The following is a 25,544-nucleotide window of genomic DNA, read 5'->3' as shown; positions in this document are numbered from 1 at the left end:
AGGAAGAAGACTCCAATTCTCATTATTAGAAATATGCAAAAATGGGAGGAAAAACACTTAGGAGAGTAGCAAATGGCTCTTCATAGGAAAAGTTTTAAGTACAGGCTGAATGATCATCTTCTAAGAACCATGTGGAAGGAATTTCCTTTTTGGATAAGAGCGAGGGACTAGATAATAACAGCTAACATTTACTAAGCACTTAATAATGTGCTAAGAGTTTTACAAAAACTCTTAGAGATAGGTGCTACCATTTTGCTGATGAGGAAATTGACATAGGTTGTGACTTGTCTACAGTCCAACAAGAAATAGCTGAAACAGGAGTCAAATCAAGGCTGCTTGACTCCAGAATTTGGACTCTCAGTCTCCATGATACACAACTTCTAAACCAGCGATTTCAGAATGTTTCCCACCTCTAATTTCCATGTTTCTATTTTTCACAACTTTCTGCAGTTACTTGTTAATTGGCATCCCATATGCCTGTAAATTTGTGTTAATAAGATTTGTTAGAAAAGAAAGTTTTTCTGGAATAGATGAATGCATACCATTTCCCGGAGATGTACCAGAATTCGTATGTAATGAGAGAGTTGTAGCAGAAGAGGAACATTAGTCTATGCAAACCTTCCAAGAAAAAGAAGTCTCTGTAACCAAAAAGGACCCTACAAGAAATTCCTCTGCTCATTCAGAAAGAGAATTTCTGAGACAATTTTAGATATACAATCATTTTAAATATGCAATACTTAACAAAGAGATATAAGAGAGAAAAATCAAAAGGTATAGCAACCTTTACAAGTATCTTCTTCTTGCCATTAGATTACAGAAGGATAACGGCAGGAAGTTATTAAGACTGCTAACATTCTGCAAATAGAATAATCACTATACAATGTTCCCCAGAAGGAGAGAGTTTACAAAGTAAAATGTTCTGGAGTAATTTGAGATTCAGATAAAAATGGAGTGGATAAATGAGATAATGGCAGAGAGCAGAACACCCCACAGAATGCACAGATATTCTGTTCTGGTAAGAACTTTCGGGTCTATTACTATGCTCAGATGTCTCATATGGTCTCATCAGGCACAATTTTGCAGTGACAGTAAAAAATACAATTTGCTCATTTAGAACATGTTTTAGAGCTGGGTGAGAAATAATTTCCCTAAATTGAATATTTGGGAACCAATTACAACTGCAAATCTGCTATTAACCTCAAAATAGGTAATTGCAAGTTTGTGTCTAAATCCATTTGTCATAATAGAGCAAATTAAGAATCACATGATGGACGTGATTAATGTGTGACAGTTATGAGCACCATGAGCCCAAACTAATAACAACATCAAAGAGAGATTCCAAATGTGATGCAGCCATGAAGGCAAAACTAATTTTCGAATTATAATAGCAACATCCAAGAAAGCTAATGTTTTCTTTGTGTGATAGTCACGGCTGGGCATCTGGAGGATGGCCGGCCACTAATGTCCTAATAAATGGCAGGCACACACTGGAAAGACAGTCATCATGTGGTGAACTGAGCAGAGTTGCTGATGCCGTTGTCATAATGGACTGACCAGGCAGCGGGTCACAGGGGCTGGATGGGCCTGAGAGTTCTGACTCACACTGCACAAACACATTGTCAGTGCATATAAGTAAGATTCCTGCTTTATTCCTGTGTAGCATTTCTTCCCTATTTTCCCGCTGAGAGAATTCTAGATGACTTGGAAAATACTTGGTAGTGTCAGAGTGAGACCTTGCTTTGGCAACAGTCACCTTGGAGTTAAGAGAGAAAACTACCTGCAGATTCTGTGAGAACAGGGCCTTCAGCTGATGCTTGGGGGGAACACCCACTCTGGCGGGCACTGGCAGCCTGGTACTGCCTGGTGAACAGTACAGTGAAAGGCAATGACCCTACCTGCTTGACTGACTGAATGATGGACGCTGCCTAGGAAGTACGAGGTAAGTGAAGATAGAGGAAAAGTCCAAGACAGTTATTTTTCATAGATCAAAGGGGACAACAAAAGTTGTCTGCATAGCACTGTATGAGGTGAATAAAAATAACCTTTATTTGTTCGAAGTAGTTAAAAAAAATTAATTGGCTTTTTAGCATTTTTCTTACAGTGGTTCAAAAACAAATCTGTCCCAAAACAGTAAATTCTCACGAGAGTAAATACTAATTAGAATTAGTATTTCTTGCCTCATTTTAGCTCAACAAGTTTCTTAAAATCTTGACTATTTTAACACTTGTAGAACCTCAAGGATAGAAATACACACACATTTAAAAAAACAACTCCTTTTTTACTTTTAGTCATTGGTTTAAGAATGAACATATCTGCCAATTTACATAAAACATTTATGGCTCCTCTTTCAAACATTTCTACATTTACTCTTTGCATTCTTCTATAATGACCTTTCTAAGGTTTTATCTCTTTTAATAGGATAAAAATGAGATATTTTGCATTACTAATAGTCTTGAAATTAAAGTAGATATTTTAGGTGTTGGCAATTTTCCACATCTGCCTCTAGCATTATTGAAACTATCTTAGTATTATCTCTGGGGATAAACCTTATTATTTATTTGTAGAATCCAGTCACAGAGTTGGTCAGAAATGATGAGTATTTAAATATAATTGTTTCTTACTGAAGGGTTAAATTAGACAGAAAGTACTGTTAGGCCTATGAGAACCTCTTCATATTACGGTTTTCTGATATGTGTCAAACTTTGGGCTCACAAATATATTTGTGTTATTTTAATATATCATCAAATAGCCTAGATAATCAAATGATGTTTTCAGTGATTCTGTCTCAAATATTGATGCATTTCCAAAATACAGACCTGGAATAAGTAATCAGAGATTAAAGCAAGGTTATTTGAATCACTTAAATGGAATAAATAGTATGTTAAAACATTCACATATTCTGACTAAACTACATTGCGTATGTGACTGTGATTCAGCCTAAAGAAGTCCAGCATAGAACAGGCAGTGAGTTAATTTGACTTTCCTGAGGCATCATATATGAATATTCAATGCATACAACAAGGTGAAATCCGTATGTGTAACTTGTGATTTGTGATTACAATCTTCTGAGAAACACCACTCCAGTGCCACAGCACAACACCCATCTTGTCAGACACAAAAGCTGGATGGAAAGTCAGGAGATTGAACTATCACTCTTTCACTTTTTCCTCTTGCTTACTGCGATTATGCCCTCTGTTGTCTCACATGCTGGTTGTCTCTTCTCCTTAACACTAACATTTGCCCCATGACAACACGTTCCCTTCTACTTTGTCTTCTTCCAAATCGAAACTGCACCGTTCCTCCAGGCTCAGCCCTGCTCCTTTAACATTATTCTTTTTCAGAGGTCAGATGTACTTTCATGGATTTAACTATTACTTATGCATGGAGAACTCTACAATGTTCCTTTATAGGGTGTTAAAATGCAAGGAATCTCAGGACTCTCATTATAAATATATGGAAATGGAAGCTGGAAGCCGCGAAGTCACTTGACTAAATTCACCGACCTACTTGGTGTCAGGGAGGGCACCAAAACATGGGTCTCTGCAGTTCTAGTTGTCTGCTCTCTAGTGTGCAATACTGCTTCCATTTCTAGCCCTCGTGTCTCATTTGGTCTCTTGTATCTCTATCTTCTTACTAGACATCACACCTCAAATGTTCAAAACCAGATTCTTCATCTTCTCTCTCAAGCCAGCTTCTATGACATCTTTTTTCACTAATGACATCTCATTCTCAGCTTACCCTAGCATTAAATCTTAACATTATCTTTGACTCCTTTCTTTTATCTTCTAAATATATTCAATAGGAGGTCTTTGGTATGGAAAGTACATAGAAATATACTCATCCTTCAAGGACAAGGGCAAATACCAGCTCTTCAATAAAGCTTCCCAAGATCATCAATTCATATTGATTTCTCCTTCCTCTTAAATCACAGAGTATTGATTGCGTCCAACAATTATTCTGATACTTAATCATATAACTTACTGTGTCACTAATTACCAAACTTTAAATTTTTTGTATTTCTCATAAGACGTTGAAAAGTTTATGCATATAGTAGGTACTCAATAAATTCTCATTGTTTTGAATCATATTTCTTTGTAACTTGTTATTGGCTGACGTATGTATAAAACATGAATAAGATGCTTATAAATATTTTGATAGTTTTCAATATTAAAACAAGAAAATTGAGTTCTGAATAAATATTCCTCTTAGAAGAGCATCTTATTTAATACAATATTTCCAAGTGAGAAGAATGGTAAATAATAGTTATGCACAAAATAAAATGGATATAAAATAACTCTATCAAGTATTATGGATATTACTAAAATGGGGCCATTTAAATAAATATTTTTCCTGACACATATTTGAAATACACAAAAATAAGTCTATGAAATAGCAACATCTTTAAGAGGTCAGTGCTATCTCATTAGCAAAGATCAGTTCCAAAAGTAGGCTAAACTATGCACTGAACAGCAGTCAATGGGCCTGTAGGGTGATGGGGGGTGCACTGTTTCAGAGTGCAGGGGTCCTCAGAAGGAAAACATCCTATTTCAGTTTCCCACATCTAACTTGGGGAATCATTAGTAGGCAAAGACAACTGATTTTAATTGTTCAGACTGGTACACAGGGAGAATGACAATCTCAAAAGTAAAGAATTCTTTTCTCCTTCCTAATTAGTCAAAGAAAGTTGACATACCATGGCATATTCATGAGTCTACAGGAGAGGAAACAGATTTTAAAAGGAGAGATGAATGAAAAGATAGCAGATGGAGAGAAAATGGTTTTGATTACAGATGACTAGAAGTGAAAGAAAATTGAGATAAACTAATATTAGAAAGCTGAAATGGTTAGGACAAAATTAATAAATGTGAAAAGCAAAAAAGAAATAGAAGAAAGTTAATTATAAGAAAACTGACTTTCTCAGTTTTATTACCTATAAAATTAGGCCCAAGGAACTATAGATTGCACAATTACTAATATGAAACAAAATGCTACTTTAGACCCAGAGAATTACTCCAAAAGCCACACAGAAATTAAATCCCAATAATATACTCACATACCTTACATACATTAAGTATGGAACATGTAATGCATTTTGAAAATTGTATCTCTAAATTTTACCCAACATCAATGAAATAAAATTATTTTTTTAAATTATAAAACAATTTCTTAGAAGCAAATACTGAAAACTAGTAAACTATAAGGAATTTCATTTGTATTATATTTGTTGACATTCAAAAATTGTTTCCAACAAATAATATAATAATTTACATGAACAAAATTAATGCATTAAGGAGGAGGAAGTTCTGGTCCAAAAGAACCACAAATTCGGTACACATACAAAATCATTCTCTCTCTCACCTAAACAGCTCTTAGTCTTAAGAATAAAATATGAGAGTAAATAATATCAGGAACATGAGTTTATGATTTTTTTGAAACAAATAATTAAGAAAGATTACAAAGATGTTTCACTTTTTAAAAACTAATAACTAAGAGGATCACAGAGATGCTTCACTTTACCACAAACTGATTCTGAAACCCTCTTTAATGTTGATTTTGCAATCAGAGTAGCCGCAGCTCACAGCTATTGCAGCTCCGTGTGACAAGAGTCTCCCAAGGAGATGAATGAGACCATCCTATTGATAAGGTCACAATCGATCTGAGGCAGACCTTTTTTAAATTAGCAAAATGTTGCAGCACTTTAGTAAGTGTCACCAACAGTCTTTCTCCATGAAAAACGCACTGGCTTATGGAAAACTAATTTTTTAAATTAAAAATTTGTCTTCTAACTAAAAAACTGTTGCTACACCTATTTTTCCCCAATTCATTATTATTTCAGATACATAAGATTCTCAAGGTAGCCTACTCTCATATCTGGTTTCCGAATAGCCCACCTCCCAAAGATCTTTTAAAATAAGTTGTGTCCACTAATTAAAATCAATGTCTATGGCTAACAGTGTCAAAAAAAAGTTCCTCAAAACACTGATAGATATCAATCTTAAATAAAATTCTGATACTATCAAAATGAAAAGATCTTTAGCAATACTTGAAATGACTTATCTCAAAAATCAATGACCTCTTGAATTAACCTGAAGAAAGCAAAACCAACCCTTCAGCTTGCTTGGGAGGAAGAAAGAGGACAGAGAAGGAATGTTTAGATTGTAAAGGGGTTGACATTAAAACTATCAAAAACTTAACTATCATATGGCAAGAGAAGTTAATTTCTTTTTCCCTCAAGTAAAAATTATTATGGAAACTCTTCCAATACACACACACACACACGCACGATGGATGGATGAATGGATTGAGAGAGAGAGAATTTTATTAACACTACCTTTAGAAAAGTGATTCTCAAAGTAGAAATCTGCTTCAGAATTACCTGGGGTATTTGTAAAAAATTCAGATTCCTGGAATCTCTGCAGGTATGGCAAAGAATCTGCAATTTAACTCTGCTCCCCATGTGATTATTTTGCACAATAAGGTTTCAGAACCACTGCTGGAGAAGGACTTGGTCAGCCACTTCACTTGTGTACAGCACGGTGCTGGTAATCTCCAGCTTTCCTTCCAAAGGCATAAGTGGTGGTGGTCAGAGGTCACATAGACCAGCTCCAACTCTTTTTCTTCCCTTTACAATCTAGCTTTGGGCAAATTATTTCAACTCTCTGAAATATGGGTTCCTCATTGTGAAAATAAGGATTTTAATACCTCATAGAGATGCTTTTGGGGTTAAAGAAAATTTATGTTAAGAGTCTGGCACACAGGAGGCTCTCAAAGATAGCATTATTAGTTCAATCCCCATAGTGACAATTAACTTGTTCTGCAGCTGGTACACAGAATGTACCTCAAAACAGCAGCCAATAAAGGAAACTTCTGGGGTGGTGTGCTCCTAACTCCCCAAGACAAGGCGATCTGATGAAACCATGAGAAGTTTTACTAATACTTCACAAAATTAATTTTGGGGGTGTGGGCAGAGGAGAGATTGCTCATTGGGTAGTTTAGGGAAAAGTTAAGAAAAGCACTGAAAAGAAATGGTTCCAAAACAAAGGTAAATTTTTGAATTTCCACTGTGCTCAAATCCAGGCACCAACGGTGTTGGGAAGATAGCAAGTTAATTTGCATAGATCTCACATTTAAAATTAGGACATAATTTGACACCTTCAGAACTGTGAGGGTGATTCCTTTAATTTTAAATTTACATGGTTTCACTGCTTTGCTTAATATAGTCAGTTCTTGATTATTCTTTTATTTCCTTTGTGCTTTCTCAACCTTCTAGTGTCACTGATTAAGAATTCTTATACCAGAAGTATACAGCTAGGAGGACAAAGGGCATTGGCTTCATAAGCAACCAGGTGAGGATAATGGCGACAGAGACCCAGGAAGAGCGGGCGTAAACAACATCTGGTTCCACCGACTGTTCCACTACCCTCAGCCAATTAGTGTGATCAGGAAGTAACACGCTAACAAACAGTTCTAACACTGGAAAAGAGAGAAAGGAAACAAGATTTTTTCATTGGTTAGAAAAAATGGTTTCGGGCCAAACTACAAAAAAACCACTCAGGAGAAAGAGAATCTTTCATTTCTATTTAGAATATTCATTTAGAAATACATTACTTAAAAAGTACTATACTTAAAACTGATAATAGTGAAGAAAAAGTTACATGTCATCTTTCAGAGCTTCCTACAGATTTTACTTCATTGATGATATCTGATTCCCCAAATTAGGGCACATTCCCTTTCTCCATCTAACATAACTGTATAAGCTCTCTGCCCACATCAACTCAGGTACAAATTAAGCTGCTTTGGATGCCCAAACACAGCATAAGCACACACTTCTATACACATATAACAAAAGTAAGCACTTTTGATTGTATTTTGACTACAGAGCACATAGTTTGCAAATATTTAAAATATAATTGTGGTAGAAACTTCCTGGTGACTCAGCTGGATTGAGGAAAAAAACAAAAATGTTAAAAAATGAACACCCATTTCTCATTTTCACTGAGTAGTTTTAAGATGACCTACTCGATTCTATGGGGTGATGGATATTAACATATGGACTGTATCCTCAAACAGCAGTTTGTGACCTAGGCATCCTGTGCAGGGCATGAGGCCCCGTATCCACATGATAAATTCTTAACTGCTGACGTGGTAGAGAAAAGATCCAGGCTGAAATAGTACAAAGGCTGTGTAATTCAGGTGGAGAGCATAATCATCTCCCTCATGATTATGAGTCAACTATGGTATGCAGAAATGGAGTGGTTGAAAAAATGTGAATCATGAATAAAAATAGAAGGAGAAAAGACAGCCCAGATTCTGTTTTCTGTTAGTTGCTCTCAGCATATAGATAGAGAACTGTTCCTTTATTTTTTCATAAGTTTAAACATCTCCTTTCCCTTTATCGGCCATCAATGTTTCCTCTTATTTAGCTTTAAGACTCCTATTGGCTAATTCAAAAGATTTACTCTCAGAACTAAAGATATACTGTATGGACCTCAGAGTGATCTGCACTTCAGCCAGCTCAAAATTTGAGAATCAACATCTCATATCCTTTTCCTATTTCCTTTTTTCAAGGAAGAAAAGCCTGAATTATTTATTCCTCTATAGTTATGCCAGCCACAAGTTAACTTGTCCTTAAAAAGCACCAAAACACAAATGACTTAGCTGTCTAATACAGAGATACTTATTATGTGCTCCTCTGTCCCTATGGCCTTGCTTTTTTTTTTATAAATCATCCATTTCCTCTTTAACTTTATTTCAAATCAATTTTACACAACTAGAGTTCAATAAAAACAACTTGACAGATCAGAAAGAAAATTTACAAGAAACCACATGTTCTTTATTTTATCTAAAAATATGATGTTTGTATTTTGTACACCTCGAAAAATTTATCATTAAAGCTCCTTTCTTATCCCCAAATGAAGTTATCAGCATCCCTGCCCCACCCTCTGCACATCCCGCTTAACAGCTGCTCACGCCCAAGCCATGACTCGTTCATCAGTAGCCTGTGTAAAACACAAATCTAATGGAAGCTCTGGCCCCAATTCTTAGAGGAATGGTGCAAGGGCTCTAAAATCAACACTCCTATGGGTGCTCCTAGAATGCACCTAAACAACAGTCTCCTCTTTTAGTCTTTGTCTCTTTCAGATAATGTGGTGGCCAGGTAACACCCTGTGGCCCATTTTCCTTACATTAGACAGGCCTATGCTTTCCAGTATCTAAATTAAAAGATTAACATTCAAAATTACATGAGAAATATATCTGTCATCATGCTAAGAAATAAGAAAAGGAAGGAAAAATTGCCTGAAGTTCCAAATTTTATAAGGATTATTGCACATCTTTCAAAATTTTGCATCTTCAGTTTTATGAATGATGGGGACATCAGACATTTTCTTAAAACAAATTCTGTCATACTAGAGTTTAAAATGGCAAGCATGGTCAAGGTTCTGTGGAAATTAGCGGAAACATGAAGACCAGGTGCTTTAGCATCAGGAAGTGACTTGAATCATGTGGTCTCCATGGTAACAGCCTTGGTGCTTACATCAAAGGGCCTTCTCTTACATGCACAATACCGCGTGATATTTCTGATGAGTGCTTGGGCCTCCTCCTAGGTTGGGGACCCTCTGCATTTAGGGCTGGTCACTAACCTTAGTTTAGGGATGCTGACGGGTGAAATTATCAATTGCAGAACCCCAGATCTATCAGAGAGTACAAACCAGTTTGGATAAAGAGGAGTGTTTGGGAATCATTTAGAAGAACTTCATGTATTTTCAACTTACTTTTATTCAGTAACACAGAAAATGAAAGTGTTTTGAGTCATGATCATTACTTAATATACATGGCTGCTGTATAATCTCACACATACACACTCTCGCATGCACATAGGCAACTGTTTATTACCCAGGTGGATTTTACTTATGTCTAAATTTTGTGATGTGCCTCACCTGCATTTCACCTGGTTCTAACCAACGTTATACGCCCTTACATTCACTCATCAAGTTCAGTAGTTTATTTGCTTGGTACATTTCAATGGTCACATTGAGAAAAGCATGTTAATCACTCCATCTTATATTTTCATAGGAGTAGCTTTTATTATGCAAAAAAATTCACATCCTCAATGTACAAAGTTTTGTTATAATGGTTCTTATAACATAGGGACTATGTGTGCTGTTTGTTACTATGAAAATCAGTCTCAGGTCCTTTCCAACGTGGTCTTGATTGACAGAATAGAGTTTAGAGTGGTTTGCTAAAGTTGTGGCTAGAAATACTCTCTGAGTTCCCTGTTTCTTTTATACTTATTTTTTTTTCTTTGGAACTAACATGGTCTCACAAAGACAAGAAAAGCTCTGGGAGGTTTATTCAGCACTTTGTAATAAAATCCATACTTACTGCAGGGAATGTTTCAGTAGATCTGTTCTCAATGATTAAAATTAATCTGTATGCCTTCCTTCTCACGTGACACACAAGTCCCAGGGCCTTATTCTGTTGTGGAAACTGATATTCAGATTAATCAAGACCAGGAATGATATGGGCAGAAGGCAAATTTGGAGAACTTTGTGGTTCCTGCTGGCTCTCAATTCTTTTTTATTTTTGCTCCTCTGGCTACCTTGCTTTTCCTGTGGGCCAGCGCTCACTCATTTATCTATGGTTCTGGGACTCAGCTTCTCCTTCACTAAGTCTTCCGATATGCACAGTTGCTCGTTCATCTAGTCTCTTCTTAAGAGTAACACGCAAAGGTTTCTGATAGACGAAAAATATAAATATAGTAATCTATTGTACTTTCCTCCTCTGTGCCAGGTACCATCCTAGGAAATAGGGATACAAATATTTATAAGTCACAATGCCAAACCTTAGGGAGTTCCCAGTCTGAGGAAAGAAGGACGTAAAGTATTTATTCTCAGTATAGTGTGTGTAGGTTACCAAAGGCTATGCACAGAGAGTTATGTGAGTACAGAGTACAGGCCGGTAGGCTGGGTGCCAGAGGTTTCCTTGAACACAAGGAATGTCTCAAAGTGAAGTCTGAGCCGAACACGAGCAATATTAAGAACCAGCCTGGCTTCAAAGAAGTGGGAGTCCAAGTCAGGGAGAGACACTTAAGGTAGAATAAGCAATACACGCAAGAAGCAGAGACAGGGGAACTTCAAGGGCTGTCAACTTCTGATTAACCAAGGTAATGGCGGTGGGAAGTGAGCACCAAGAGTGGACCAAGGACAGGGGAAATAGTCATAGATGATTCAAACTCATGGATAAAAAAAATCAGTCAAAATCTGGTGCAATGTGGATAAAATGGGACTAATATAAACTGTTTTTCCTGATATTTATTCCTCAAAAGAAACCTGGCTTGAGAATATGTTCATTTGGATGTGAGAAAGCCAATTTCAGGTGCACAGTTTTCTCAGCTAAAGTTTTTGATTTCAAGTGATTATGGGTTGGGGTATATGTACGTGGGAATGGATAAGAGGGAACAAAGGGTAGGAGACGGGTTCTCGGAATCTGGGGAAGAAAAAAGTCAAGATTTTTATAATGTTAACTTTTATTTGTTAATTCCTTATAGTAAATGTGACTCATAAGAGAGTGAAATGTCTTTGGAATAAAAAAGGAGAACATAAAAGTTGACTCTTGATCTGTTAAATATATTTTTGTTGTCTAATTCTTTAAAAGTGGATAAAAATTTAAAATTTAAAATAAAATATATACAGAGTTTCTGTTTAGAAGGTTCTGAAAATGGACAGGGACGACAGCTGTATGACGCTGTGAATGTACTTAATGCCACTGAGTCACACGCTTAACAATGGTCAGTGTGGAAAGTTTGGTTATGCGTATTTTACAGAAAAGTTTAAAAATATCTAATATATATATTATATACAAAAGTTAGGATTTATAGTACGAAACTTTTTATGTAGGGCAAAACTTCATTGACGAGATTATTTAATAACTCATGTTTTCACTGTGACTACTAACATTCCGCTATATAAATAGCTACCCATTATTGACCATCCACTCTGTAAGGCCTCCTATATACATACGACACATGCCCTTTGATATTGGTATGAGGAATATATATTATTAGGATAAGAAATACCATTTACGTGCAAAATTTGAAAGACCATCACCTTGCATGCCAAATGGGGTTTTTCATTTGTTTCTTACATTCTTTACTGCATTTTATTTTTTAAATTATTTTGAGGTCATATTGGTTTATAACATTTTGTCATTTCAGGTGTACATTATTATATATCAGTTTCTGTATAGACTGCATTGTGTTCACCACCAATAGTCCAGTTTTTATCCATCACTATACATATGTGCCCCTTTACCCCTTTCACCCTTCCCAGTCCTCTCTGCTCTGCTCTGGTAACCACTAATCTATTCTCCACATCTATGTATTTGTTTATCTTCCACATATGAGTGAAATCATATGGTATTTGTCTTTCTCTGTCTGACTTATATCACTCAGTTTAATACCCTCAAGGTCCATCAATGTTGTCACAAATGGCAATTTTATCTTTTTTATGGCTGAGTAGTATTCCATTGTGTGTGTATATATATACATACTACATATGTACACACTACATCTTCTTTATTCATTCATCCATGGATGGGCACTTGGGTTGCTTCCACGTCTTAGCTATCGTGAATAATGCTGCAATGAACATAGGGGTGTATATACCTTTTTGAATTATTGATTTCATGTTCTTTGGATAAGTACCCAGTAGTGGAATAACTGAATCATATGGTATTTCTGTTTTTAATTTTTTGAGAAATCTCCATACTGTTTTTCATAGTGGCTGCACTACTTTGCATTTAAATGCATTCTAGAAGATGTCTATGGGCCAGTTTCTTTGAAACTAGATAACAGAGCAAGTGGCAGTTTTTTTTAAATGAACAACTTTCCACTTTATTTTAAAGAAACTTGATTAATTATAAGTTAATTATTTTCTTCATAAATTAGAACAGAGAAGTGAAGATCAATAAATTTACATAGTTGATAAATTTCTTTTAATGGCTTCAATAATTTCAAGACCAATATGAGTCCTCATAGATATGCCTAAATTTGGCAAAACTATAAAAGTTTATAGAGAAGACAGTTATTTTAAACAATGAATGCCATCCTATAATCTAATTTTAAAAAGCTATCTGAATAATTTCATGGTACAAAACCCATCCTCCTCTACAGAAGGTTTTTATTTGTAACAGAAGGCTATGTATTCATAACGAGTAAAAAAAACCACTCAAAATATTTGGAAGAGGTAACCACACACTATCAAAGAATAAAGTATTATTATTATTTCTAGGATTCTAGAATCCCAATCTTTTAGTAAACTACAGAACTTTACCAGAATACTTAAAGGATTAGCTTGGGAGTCCGAAGTCTATGGGTCTGCTCCTGGCACACCCATCCACCCAGTCACTGAGGGCCTACTGTGGGCCAGGCGCTCTTATTAGGCCCTGATGAACAAGACAGACATAGTCTCTTGCTTTCAAAATGGGGAACGAGAAATTAAACAAACACAACGTATAGATATAAATTATAAGTCCTATATAAGAAATGTACAAAGTGCTAAGATTAAACATAAGAAGCGGGATCTAATTTGTTACTAACTTTAATGAACTCAGAGCAAAGCCTTTGAAGTCAGAAAAAAACTGGATTTTAATCCTGGCTTCTCTAGTTAGCAGTTGTGTTACTTACAGCCGTGCTACTGAACCTTTCTAAGCTTCAATTTTCTTACCTGTGAAATGAGAATAGCACTACTTGTTCTTTGAGGGTTATTGTAAGAGAGATAAAGTATGTAAAATGCCTAACAGTACCAATTGCATACATAGTAGGTACCATTATTATCATAATCCTTCCATTTATTATAAAATATAGAAACTGAGCATGAAACATATAACTTTAGGAGTATGGAAAATCAGATAACTTCTCTACACACTATCTTTCTGTCATCTTTAGCATACTCAAATTTTGGAGACGTAAATCAACAATTTTATCATTTGGAAATTCTAGGGTTTAAATATCAGAGAGTAAAGTGTGAGAAGTAGGTTCTTTTCTAGTTAATGAGGTTAATCATCAGATAATTCAGAACATCTAAAAATCCTGGATAAATACTTAAATTTGTCTTCCTTTTCTGGTACAAAGGAGACCTAGCTCATTTATCACCTAGGCAAATGTCCAAATAAACAAAGTTTGAGGACTGTGAATAAAGTAGAATAGTTTTTATGTCAGTAAGAGCTTTTTAAGATTTATTATGGTCCCAATTTAATATAGACAGGTGAATTCACTGCACAGCTGTCAATTTTTTACTTCACTTTGTGTAGGGATGACCTGGCATCAAGCAAAAGTTTCCATTTTCTTTATTCAAATGGATAATTTTGCCCAAAGAGATCACTTTGTCATATGAGCTTTCATGTGGCGAGCTGGCAGATTTGTTGCTGCTTTCTATGATCAAACAACAACAATAAAAATCACAGGGGATGCAGTGTATGGGAAAAGCACAATTAGAGCCATGAATAATTCTCAGGGATAGAAATTATTACTTAGAGAATAAACACCATGAAATTACTGATTATTCCTTTCAAAAACTAACCCAAAGTGAAGAGTACTTAAATGTAATACAAATATCACATGTAATACAAATATCCTAACTAGACCCTAACTGCATGAGATGACAATCTTGAGCCAAGAAGCTGCACCTAACTCTCATATTTTAAATGAAGAATCTTAATAAAAATGATAGTTCCCATTAAATGTTGTCCCATTATCATTAGCACACAGTTAAGACTTTATATAGAATGGACAGCTTTACCTTCAAGGCTATTTACAGGAAGCTAATAACTGAGACCCCAAAGACCTCAATTTGCATAAAAATAAGGCAAGGCTACATTCACTCAGGTATACAAATGGCCAGCATGTAGACAAAAGCTCTAAGAACTCATAATCTCCTTTTTGGATTTCGTCAGGGATGGCTGGCTAATTGGAGAAACTCATGAAAGTTCCTTACAATCCAATTAGCACTTCAGTGCAATTAAGTGGCAGAGGCTTCCCTATTCTGCAGAGACTGGCTTTGATCTTACAGTGAAAAGTGTCCTTCCTTAAAGCTGCGGGTTTTGATTTTTTTCTCAGTAATTAGTGCTAATTGTAAACCCAAGCCTGACCTGCTATAAACAGAGTGTTTTACCGCATTTGACACTAGGACCTTAAATCAGTGTTCTCTTTTGTCTATATTGTACTTGCTTATTAGAAGTCTGGCTATTTTGCTCATTATTTGATGCACAATGGGTAAGTACATACTAAAGTCAGCTGAAACAAATGCCTTGATCTTAAGAGCTTGTGTGGGTATTTTCACCGAGGTCTTTTAAGCCCAATTACCATAAAAGTAGTTGACTGAATTTCACTTAAGGAATATACTGTAGTTTTTCCACACAAAGAATGACTATTCAAAAGCAATTTCTAAAGAGGTTTAGTGACCCTTGTATGTTTGGAAAATAAAAACAAAAGATGAAAATGGTCTTTTCATAGGAGCAACATAAAGAACTGCATAAATCAGCTGTAGTAGTCTGCTGAAAAATACCTCTTAGAACAACATCTGTTAAATAAACTTGTTGTTTAGATTCAGAAAAATAAATTAAAATATAAGCCTATTAGTGCGTAGGCCAATGAGATATCTCTATATGATGAAAAGATGCTGCAAAATATGAAATCCCAGACCTTCTCTAAGGTATAGATAAGAACCTTTGAAATTAGCACACATTTTCTATGCAAATGCAAAGCGGTTGGATATTAGATAGGACATTTCTTCCTCAAAAATGTTTTCAAACATACCCTATTCCATTACTTAGTAAACAGTTTCCTCATATGAAAAATTACAAAAGAAGCTAGGCCCAGACCAGGTTATATTATTAGACATTCTGGATTAGGACCAATTTAGTGATCCTGAAGTTGACATAGTCCGGTGTACAGACATATAATCACTAGAGAGAAGAATATATATCTAGATACAAATATACACCACACATAAAATATGAGGACACCAATTAGCATTCCCTAGAAATAGCTATTATGGTGAATTTTTTCCCCTTACAAAAAAAAGTCAAGAAGCTAGAAACTATTTTATATAAAGAACAATATGATCGAATTATGACTAAAACAAACAAAAGTTTAAGATGGGGTCTTAAAAATCGTCCCTGATTTTATATCTTTTATTTTAATCATTTAAAAAACAAAGTATTACATGCATATAGTTTAGAAATCAAACAATAATGAAAGGCTTGTTAAAAACTGAGGGGTGGTACTTATCCCCATCCGCTCCCCTCCTCCTGTTCAGAGGCAATGACTTTCAACTCTTTCAGCCATTGCTTTGGCTCCTCGCCTCCCTATTTTACAATCAGCTACATACAAACTCCTCAGGTGAGAGGGCTCACAGGGATAAGCTCTGACAATCTGCGTTTTGGAGCTCATCAGGAGAAGAGGCTGGAGCCTCACATTTCGTACTAGACTTTCACCCATGTTTTCAGTATGCTCCCTCATCCTCTTCAGTCCCTGCAGTCTCCAAGTCCTGAGGCTCTGATTCATCCTCCCAAGAGCGTCATCTCCTGCCTGGATGGAAGTGGTAAGGTCACCTGACCAGGAACAGTGGCGATGTGGGGGAAAGGGAGATTAGGAGGCCTGGCTGTGACTCATATACATTTTTAAGCAATCTCTGTTTTCACTGCCCTCACCTTCTGTTACTACCTGACCTCCAATTTCTGAGACCTGTCTGGGAGGTAAACTGGCTAGCTGTTCTTTGGTACTCTCAACCTGCAAGCATTTTTGTTTGACCTCCCTCTTCTCTACTAAATCAGTTATCATTCCTTTAAAAAGAATTTTTTTTTACTGTGGAAAAATATATATTAAAAAATTGCCATTTTAACTATTTTTCAATGCATAAGTCAGTGGCAACAATTATACTCACATTATTGTACAACCTTCACCACTATCAATTTCCAAAACTTTTTCATTATCCCAGTCACTTATTTTTCCCTCCACTTTCCAGCTTCAAAAGTTGTGTTCTCAGGCTACGGGGATCCGCTTTAATCACAACTGAACTTTTTTCTAGTTTTGGGGGTGATTTTCAAGAGAAGGGCACAGAAATGTTTTTATTCTGTCATTGTAAAACCTAAAGTCCATCTCCTTATTTTAAAGATGGGACAACTCTTGCCCACAAAGATTAAGCGACTTGCTCTGGGTACCAATGTGATTTGCCTAATTACCCACCAAGACACTTTCCATCAACTATACTATTCATATCATTATTGGAGTCCTTGTGAGCTCAGATGATTTTTTTTTTTGGTACACAGTTTTAAATTGTGTTTACCAAAGAGACTGTGGATGATATTTCTAGGGAAGTGATTAGAACAGTAACTGTTAGACAGTTGATGCTTAGGAAGCTAGATCTTCCTAAATTCTTGTGGTGACAGCAACTAGGAAATTGAATAATAGAATTATATCTCTGGAACTTCTTGGATGTGCAGGCATGGGAGATCTTGCTGACCAATGTTGACAGCTAAACTTAGCATTGTCTCCTAGAGCCAGCAGACTTTATTTTAGGACCTGTTTAATACAAAATTTTCACTATTTTACCAAGCATGCATCCCAAATTAGATGTAGATAATACCTTAAACATCTAACAATGTAATAGCAAAAATGATAAAATAACATTTTCTGTACTTGGATGTAGCTTCTTTATGTTACAAATCCTCACTTCCTATATTCCATGCATCACTGTGGCCACCTATTTTTAATGTGAGACAAATTATTTTAATCTCAGGTATTGTCTGCTTCAATGATGAACTAGAAAGAAAAAGGGTCTTAACAGGATAGTATAACTTAAATAGCATGTTAAGTTTTAAACATATAACTGATTTGAGTGTCACTGGAGGAAAGGAGGAGGAAAAAGAGAAGGAATAATAAGGGCAACAACATCAAAGAAATAGAACAACGATGCTCTCAGGTAGGCACCCTTGTCATCCCTATTTTATAGGCTTAGAGAAGTTGAGTAACTCGCTTAACATCACACAGTTGTGATAGAGCTACGATTCGAACCCAGATCCCATGCTCTCACAACTCAGCTATGAGGCAGATTAAAGAGTTCCCAGTAACTCAGAAACAAAGTTTAGTTATGTGAATAAAGTACATCTAGAGTAAGCATAAAATATTATAGTACACTGATCATGGTGAGGGCAGGGCACTTTCTTCTCATCTAAGAGCCAATTTAGTCTCTTCTTTTAGAGTAGACACATCTGTTACTCTTGATAAACTATTCATAAACATAGAAAACACTGGACGAGACACACTAAACTATGCCCATGAAAATCTAGTTGAGAAATTTCTTCTTAGAGAATCTGACGTATATAGTTAGAAAACAAAATCACAACAAAATTCTTTCAACACAAAACTTATTTTACATGTTAATGATTTGATCAAGAACCTAGAAATAAATAAAAATGGCCTCAGAGAAAGCATCGAGAAGGCAAAGCCATAGTAAATGCACTGTGTACTTTCTTTACCCAAAAGCCTTTTTGCCCTCTCTTGGAGTCTAATGACTTTTATTTTAGGTACAACTCTAACAAGCTAGCTTTTTTCCTTATAGGCCAAAGCCCATCAAAAGCAATAAACAGGGGTGAGATATTGCTAAAGAGCTCACTCTATATTATCTACGGCTGCTTTCACAGTGCAGTGGCACAGCTGAGTAGCAGCAACAGAGACCACATGGGCCTCCAAACTTAAAATATTTACTATCTGGCCATTTACAGAAAAAGTTTGTCGACTCCATGGTCTAGGTCATTAGAAGTGTGGATAAACAGCTTTCCACGCTTCATTGGGCCCTGTGGACACAGCACATCTGAGTTATCCAGAAATTGTTGGTTTACGTTTAGTATACTTCAGTATATACTGCTTAATAAAACACAGATGAATATAATGCATTTTAGAAAGGTTTCCAAGAAAAATGATAAATTATTTTTAACAAAAAAAGTGCAAACATTTCGGTTAACCAAAAAACTACTTATATGGAACATCCAAATAAATGACACGTTTCTAAACGAAAATCTAATATTTTAAAAAAACTATTCAGAAGTTGAAATCTTAAAATTACTCACTGGCACAAGCAGGTGAACAGAGTGGCATCATTTCAGATGCCCTTGCTAAAATACTTTTTCCCCTTCAGATCAAAGTTTCTTCTGATTTCCTTCAGGTGATCTACAGTCTCAGGGCTCTAGAAGCCTCGTGTTCCCTAAACTGAGCATGTTGGAAACACTGATATCAGACAAGTGAATTGGCATTTTTTGAAGAACTACTGCTGTAATTTAAACTACTCCTTGATCTTCCCCCAAAGCATGCTGGAGAACCTAATTTCCATAAGACTTTCTAACCCAATTTGAACAGTATAATGTGGACAGTGGGGAATAAATGGGTTTGATCAATTATGAATTTATATGATATGTTAGTAAGCTATTCAGGCTAAGTCTTACAATTCAGTATTTTGAACACTAATGCCATGCTACATAATTTCAAAATGGTGCATTTCAGAAAAACCTCGCTAGGGCATATTTGCATATTTGGAAATCTAATTAACCCAAGCATATCTTAAAGCTTTCAAGAAAGAACATACAATAACATTCTTGTCAGCTGAATGTTTGCTTGAGGCAATGTAAGAATTTTATCATCTGGTGTAATTTAACCCTTCAGCTCCCAACTTTTATACAGGGGCTGTCTAATCTGGGAGTCAGTTGGCAGACGGAGCCTTCCCCTCTCTCTGGGCCTGTGACTCAGGGCTCAGCATGAACAAGAGCACTCCCACCATTTCAAGAACACCCTGAAGTGCCTGTGATTACTCTCTCTGCTCCTGAATCCAAATCCCAAACTGTTTCTTCTCCCCTACCTTAGATGACGTACCTAAGAGCTGCCTTTCTTGTAGGAACACCTGAATTATGTGAAAAAAAATGACCACCACATTGCATAGATAGCAAAACATCCTTTTGATATTTTTGTGGGGGAAAATATTTCAAAAGGAGACAGGGGCCCGATAAGGGACACTTCCTGACCAGCCTCCCGAGCTGCTACCTCCTCTGCCCTTAACTACAATTTCCTCCAGTGGGGTTTTCCTCTTCCCCTGGGCCGGAATCTATGCCCACTACCAAAAAGGGGAGAGCAGGAAGAAAACACCAGCTCCTTGGACCCACTGGCTCCCTACTAAAAGGGAACACTTTGATCCTGCAGGCATCGCTCTCTGTGGGCCTGTTGTGCAGGCTGGTCCATGGCCAAAGCCCCACCCTCTAGAGATTTGTCCTTTGTGGTTTGGGCCATTTATCTTGCCAGAGTGAAAAAAATACCTGCTATCCTTGTTCCTGCGTCTCCCCAAGGACTGCTGCCAATATGGAGGCTCAGACTGCAAAACACTATTTGCACTTGCATGGCCCTCACCTGTTTTGCCAAGTTCCCGGTGGATGCTTTCCTGTTAGAGAAGCTGCAAGGAAAATGTTGCTCTGGAAGAAATGGAAGTCACTTATATCAACACTAGTTAAGTAGAAAACTGAATTTACGAAGAATCCTGATACGTCAAATAGAACCTAAATACATTATGTTAGAAATACCAGGAGATAAAGTAAAAAAAAAATTATGACCTTAATTTGCAGCAATATACAGCCAGTTCTGCAATAAGGCTTGTTTTGAAGTTGCAAATTTGTTCCAACAGGATTGATACATTGGAGAACAATCTGAACATAATGCAAATCTCATATTTGCTTACGCCAGTTCTCGGTGAGAAACACTAGGTGAGCACAGAAAACTGCACCCAGCTGAACTGTACTGCGGAGAAGCTTACAAAACACACGCAAGCACACCTCTCAAACTTCTCATTTCGCTTTGTGTGTTATGACTCAGTTATGAGCCACATGCATGCCTATCTGCTGTCACAACTCTCCGTCGGAGTTCAGATCACCTCCTTCTACAACTTCACCCTCTCACTCCGACTTCCACAGGTAAACTCCAGGTCTTTTTCAAGGCTTACCATCACTTTTATTGCAGCGTCTATGTAGTATTTCAGTATTATTATGTACTCCTAGCACATGTAAAACTGTGCTACCATTTTATTAGGTTCCTGTCTTTTAAAAATTTTGTGTCCCTGATGAAATTTTTTAGTGTTTCCCCTAACTCCATTTTCCCCTAAGCTACAATTTTCTGTGCAGCATGATGAATTTAGAAACATGTATGTCACCCTATAATAGACCTGACTGTAAATCAGATTTCATTGTTTTATTAAAGATCCAAGAAAGGGCAGAGGACAGAATCAATAATATTTTAGTTGATAAAATGAAACAAATGTTTTCATGTATCTTGCTAGGTGGAAACATGGGTTCATAGCACAGTGCTCTTGGCATTTTAGAGCACAATGGACTCCCTTCCCACCACACCCCAATTCAGTTCAGACGTCATTCCCTCGAGCAAACCCTTCCCAACCTCCAAAAATTACTGCAATCTCCATTAGATGTGTCCACTATGTCCATGTGTTTCAAAGCTGCCTGCTCATACCTTCAGCACAGGCCTCATCACATCACACTGCAATTCTGTTTACTTATCATTCTCACTCACTAGACTGTGAGCTCTTTAGAGCTGTCTTTGCCCAAATATTTGGATTCTGAGCGTGTAGCATAGTGTCTAGCACAAGGGAGGTGCCCAGTAAATGTTTGTGAAGGAAGAATAAATGAATGTCCAGTTATTTGTGTCACTCACAGCCTTGAGCATAGTGCTTTGCACACAGCAGGCACTCAACAGACATTGCTGAATGAGTAAAAAAACAGAGAAAAAGTGTACTTATTTAGAGATAGGAAAAGAGTAAGCAAAGTCATCACTTGAAATTGTCAAATAAAGCCTTAATATAAATATAAAAATAATGTAAATTTATCTTTATAGATGGATAAGAAAGGAAGATGACTACAATGTGTAGTAGTCATAACAATGACTACTACATAACCACGATAGAACTGTTAAGTTCCTCAAGAGATTGTCTGGCTGAGTTCTATGATCAAGCAGGTCAAAGAAAGGAAGATGACTCTGATGTATAATACATACATATACACAAACACACATACACACACACACACACACACACACACACACACATATGTGTGTATATATATGACCATGATAGAACTGTTAAATTCCTCAAGAGGTTGTCTGGCTCCGTTCTACAATCAAGCAGGTAAACTCTCAAGCCTTTCAACCAGAGGGGTGTTCATTCCATTTTAAACCCCTTCAAAGACTTTATTATGTCTCTTGGTAGTCTTAGACAATGCTTAATGATATTTTATAATCAAGAAATCTCTTCCAACGTAAAAGCAAGCTCTCTCTTGCTACTTGAATTTTCTTTTGTTCTTTCTTCTGTAGGGATGGAGAACTGGTCAGCATTCTTAATATAAACCTCTATACTATGACAGTTATTAAGTCATCTCTCAGCTCTCCATTTTCCTGGCTAAGCGACCAAATTCCTGTAACCTTTCCCCACATGACCTATTTTACATCCCATTAAGCATTTCTGTTGTTCTTCTACAGATATTTTCCAATTTTCACACTTCCTTATTTCCTTTTAAAATGTAGAGACTTGTAGTCAACAAAACAGTTTAATAATAGCTTATACAATGCCAAACATAACAAAGGATTATTTCCTATCTCCCTAAATCCCAGTATCATGTGAGTTTTATAGCATGCTTTGCTAAAGGCCAACAAGCTCTTACCACCTCTCTGTGCCTGTTAGTCCTCACGTACTCCCTGAATGCATGGTGTTTGAAGAGGGCCTGGCACCGACTCTCTCTCTGTGGACAGTTGTTCAAAGGTGCCCTGAGCACATGCAACACCCTCTGTGCCTGCTCTCACCAGCTCGCTGAACTAGGGCTCCGGGACGCGGAGCATGTTCCAGACGTGCCTCATCTGAATTTTCTGTATTCCTGGCCACAAAGGAGCTAACTGTGCCTTTTGCAGAGCACAGCTGGCCTTTGTAGTCTTGTTTTAGGGTGGGCACCACTCTGGGGACTCATCTTAAGCTTATGGTCTTTTTCTTGTCTTATCTGTGCTTAAACAATCTTCCTCCCTCTGTTGACAAGTTTGCTTTTCTTTCTCAGAATATAACCTTGAATTTGTTCCATATTTTTGAAATGTGATTTATATAATTTATTAAGATCATTCTGAATTCTAGTTCTAGCTTTCCAAGTGTTTGTAACCCCTGTTAGCTTAGTGTAATCTCCAAACTTAATCAGTGTGCCTTTTATTCTGTCACCTAGGAAATAAGGAAAATGCAGAACAGAATCTACTATCTGCAGCAGGACAAAATCCTGAAGATCTCCAATTAACAGGCCCCCATGGCTTATGATGAGGACTTTAGAGGGTAACTTCCAAAAAAAAAAAAGGAGGATGTTTACCTAATCGTGATGGGATCTACTTAGATAAAATCTTCTTATTTATTGACATAGTGTAGCGATGTATGAGGGAGATTTAAAGGTCACAGTAAATTGATAATGACCCCATCTATCGCTCTCCTTTAGCCTGTGTGGATTAATATTTCATCACAAAAGGAAATTATATCATTTTGGGTAGATGTGTTATTTGCAAAACAGACAGATAAAATTATAACCAAGGATTTATAATGGCAATCTTTACTATACTGGCTATTGCTACTATGGAATTTAAAAATAAATCAATACATAATTAACTATTTAGAATGTAAAATGTAAAAAAATTTGAAGTCAAATATAAGCTAAAGATAGAGACCTGAACAATCTAGGTGACTGTGTTGTCATGAGATCAAGTTGCTGAATGATTCAACAAAATACTTATGAGTAACTGCACACACAGGCAAAAACTATCGAAAAGTAACTTTAAAATTACATGCATTCAGCTAAAAAGATTCTGTTACCTTCTAAACTTCAAACTAGATACTCTATGTATACAGTTAAACAAGAGTAAAGCAATTATGTCTTAATAGTTGAAAAGGCTTTCTTCATGGGTAATTTTTAACTAGATTGTAAATTTAATTTAAAAAATATTTGATCCTAGAGTAATTTCCATCAGACAACATTTCTGTCACTGTGGCTAAAATCTCCAAAAGATATAAACAATACACCTAGAGACGACTGACAATGTCCTTAAAAAACAGTGTACAGTCAGTAAATCAAAAATATTTATTCACTGAAAATTCAACTGCTATATAGAGTCTTTTATTTCCTAATTTCCTTTAGTTCCAGGTTCAGTTGTTTCAGTTATTTTAGACTACTACGTTGTTTTGTACAACTGTTAGATGTTTACAAAACTGTATAGATATGGGTCAAGGAAGAATTACAAAAAATTATCTCACTGGACTCAGAATTATGGAATGTTTGATAAAAGGATATCCATTGTTAACAGAAAAAGGAATATATATCAAAAGAAGAAAAAAAATCTGAGCTGTGATGTTCAGTAGAGTTAGTGAACTGACCTTGGAATTGTATTGTATAAACATACAACTCTCCCCCATTTAGTTTTCAGCTGGCTTATACACTCTGTCTGCATATAATGTTAATGCATCATTTATTTATATCAAAAGTCTGCCCTAGACAAGCATCCTAAAAATATAGTAAGATTACAGTCCTTGTTCTGGGAGTAAAAGAACTTGAGAAAGTTCTCATTCTTAAAATATGCTATTTTATAATAGCAATTCTCAGATATTCAGTGTCTAGTCATTGAGCTATGGATTGCCTATAAATATGCTCAAATACTTCTCCTCCTCTTCCTTCCTTTTATTCGTGTATTGGCTCTGACTGCTCATTAGCACATCCAGGACAAGACAGGCTGGGTGACGCAAATCCATCAATTTAGAAACCTTGCCAAAACTTGTGGAAATTCACTTTCTACAGTAATTTTATTTTTCATTACAATTCTTGAAATATGTTTAATTAATAGAATTCAGTCCAAGGTCAAGTAAACAGATCACATAAAGAAATAATATCATAACATATAATTTCAATTCTAATATGTGATCAGTTTATAACGTATTCTTAATAAATACTGATATTTTTTATTTTATATAGTTTTCAAGATTAAAGATGTAGGTGAAACCTTTTAAAATTAATATATGTTTTTTATTTGTTTCAACACAATCTATTATTAAAGAATATTTGAAAAATGTCTCATTGTCTGAAATTTGGATACTTTTTTATTATAGTGTTTTTCATCATAATGCCATTGGGATTAGTGTAATCTGACTTATAAATTGACAAGGGCAAGATGAATTTATTGTCTTCTTCAATAATACACAAAGAATTCTAGAAAGCAAAAGAAAAAAGGAGGTACAGCATCTGAATCAACGTAGATGTAAATTTGACAGTTCATTTTTATTACAATGATAATTGGAATTTTTGAAATAAAAAGCTTATAAATAATATCAAAGATTCTATTTGTAAGGTTCAATGAGGAGCCTTGCTCTTACTAGATTGTTCTGATTTTCCTACCTTAGTTAAATTTGATTTTTCAGAAAAGAAACTTAAAG

General features: G+C 36.0%; 1 protein-coding gene and 1 long non-coding RNA gene across 2 annotated transcripts in view; one reads left to right on the top strand and one right to left on the bottom strand.

The window, feature by feature from the left end:
* FBXL17 (F-box and leucine rich repeat protein 17) overlaps positions 1-25,544 on the bottom strand; it is a 463,835-nt gene that overhangs the window by 88,051 nt on the left and 350,240 nt on the right. The window lies entirely within an intron of this gene.
* On the top strand, positions 1,563-25,181 carry LOC106781656 (uncharacterized). The gene is made up of 4 exons (XR_001378336.3): positions 1,563-1,939; positions 7,271-7,346; positions 20,724-21,009; positions 23,305-25,181. It is a non-coding gene; the product is annotated as an uncharacterized lncRNA (long non-coding RNA).

Source organism: Equus caballus, chromosome 14 (genome assembly GCF_041296265.1).
Source record: "Equus caballus isolate H_3958 breed thoroughbred chromosome 14, TB-T2T, whole genome shotgun sequence".
NCBI classification, from domain to species: domain Eukaryota; kingdom Metazoa; phylum Chordata; class Mammalia; order Perissodactyla; family Equidae; genus Equus; species Equus caballus.
The sequence above is the reverse complement of the archived record's forward strand: the minus strand, read 5'-3'. Positions and strand labels throughout refer to the sequence as shown.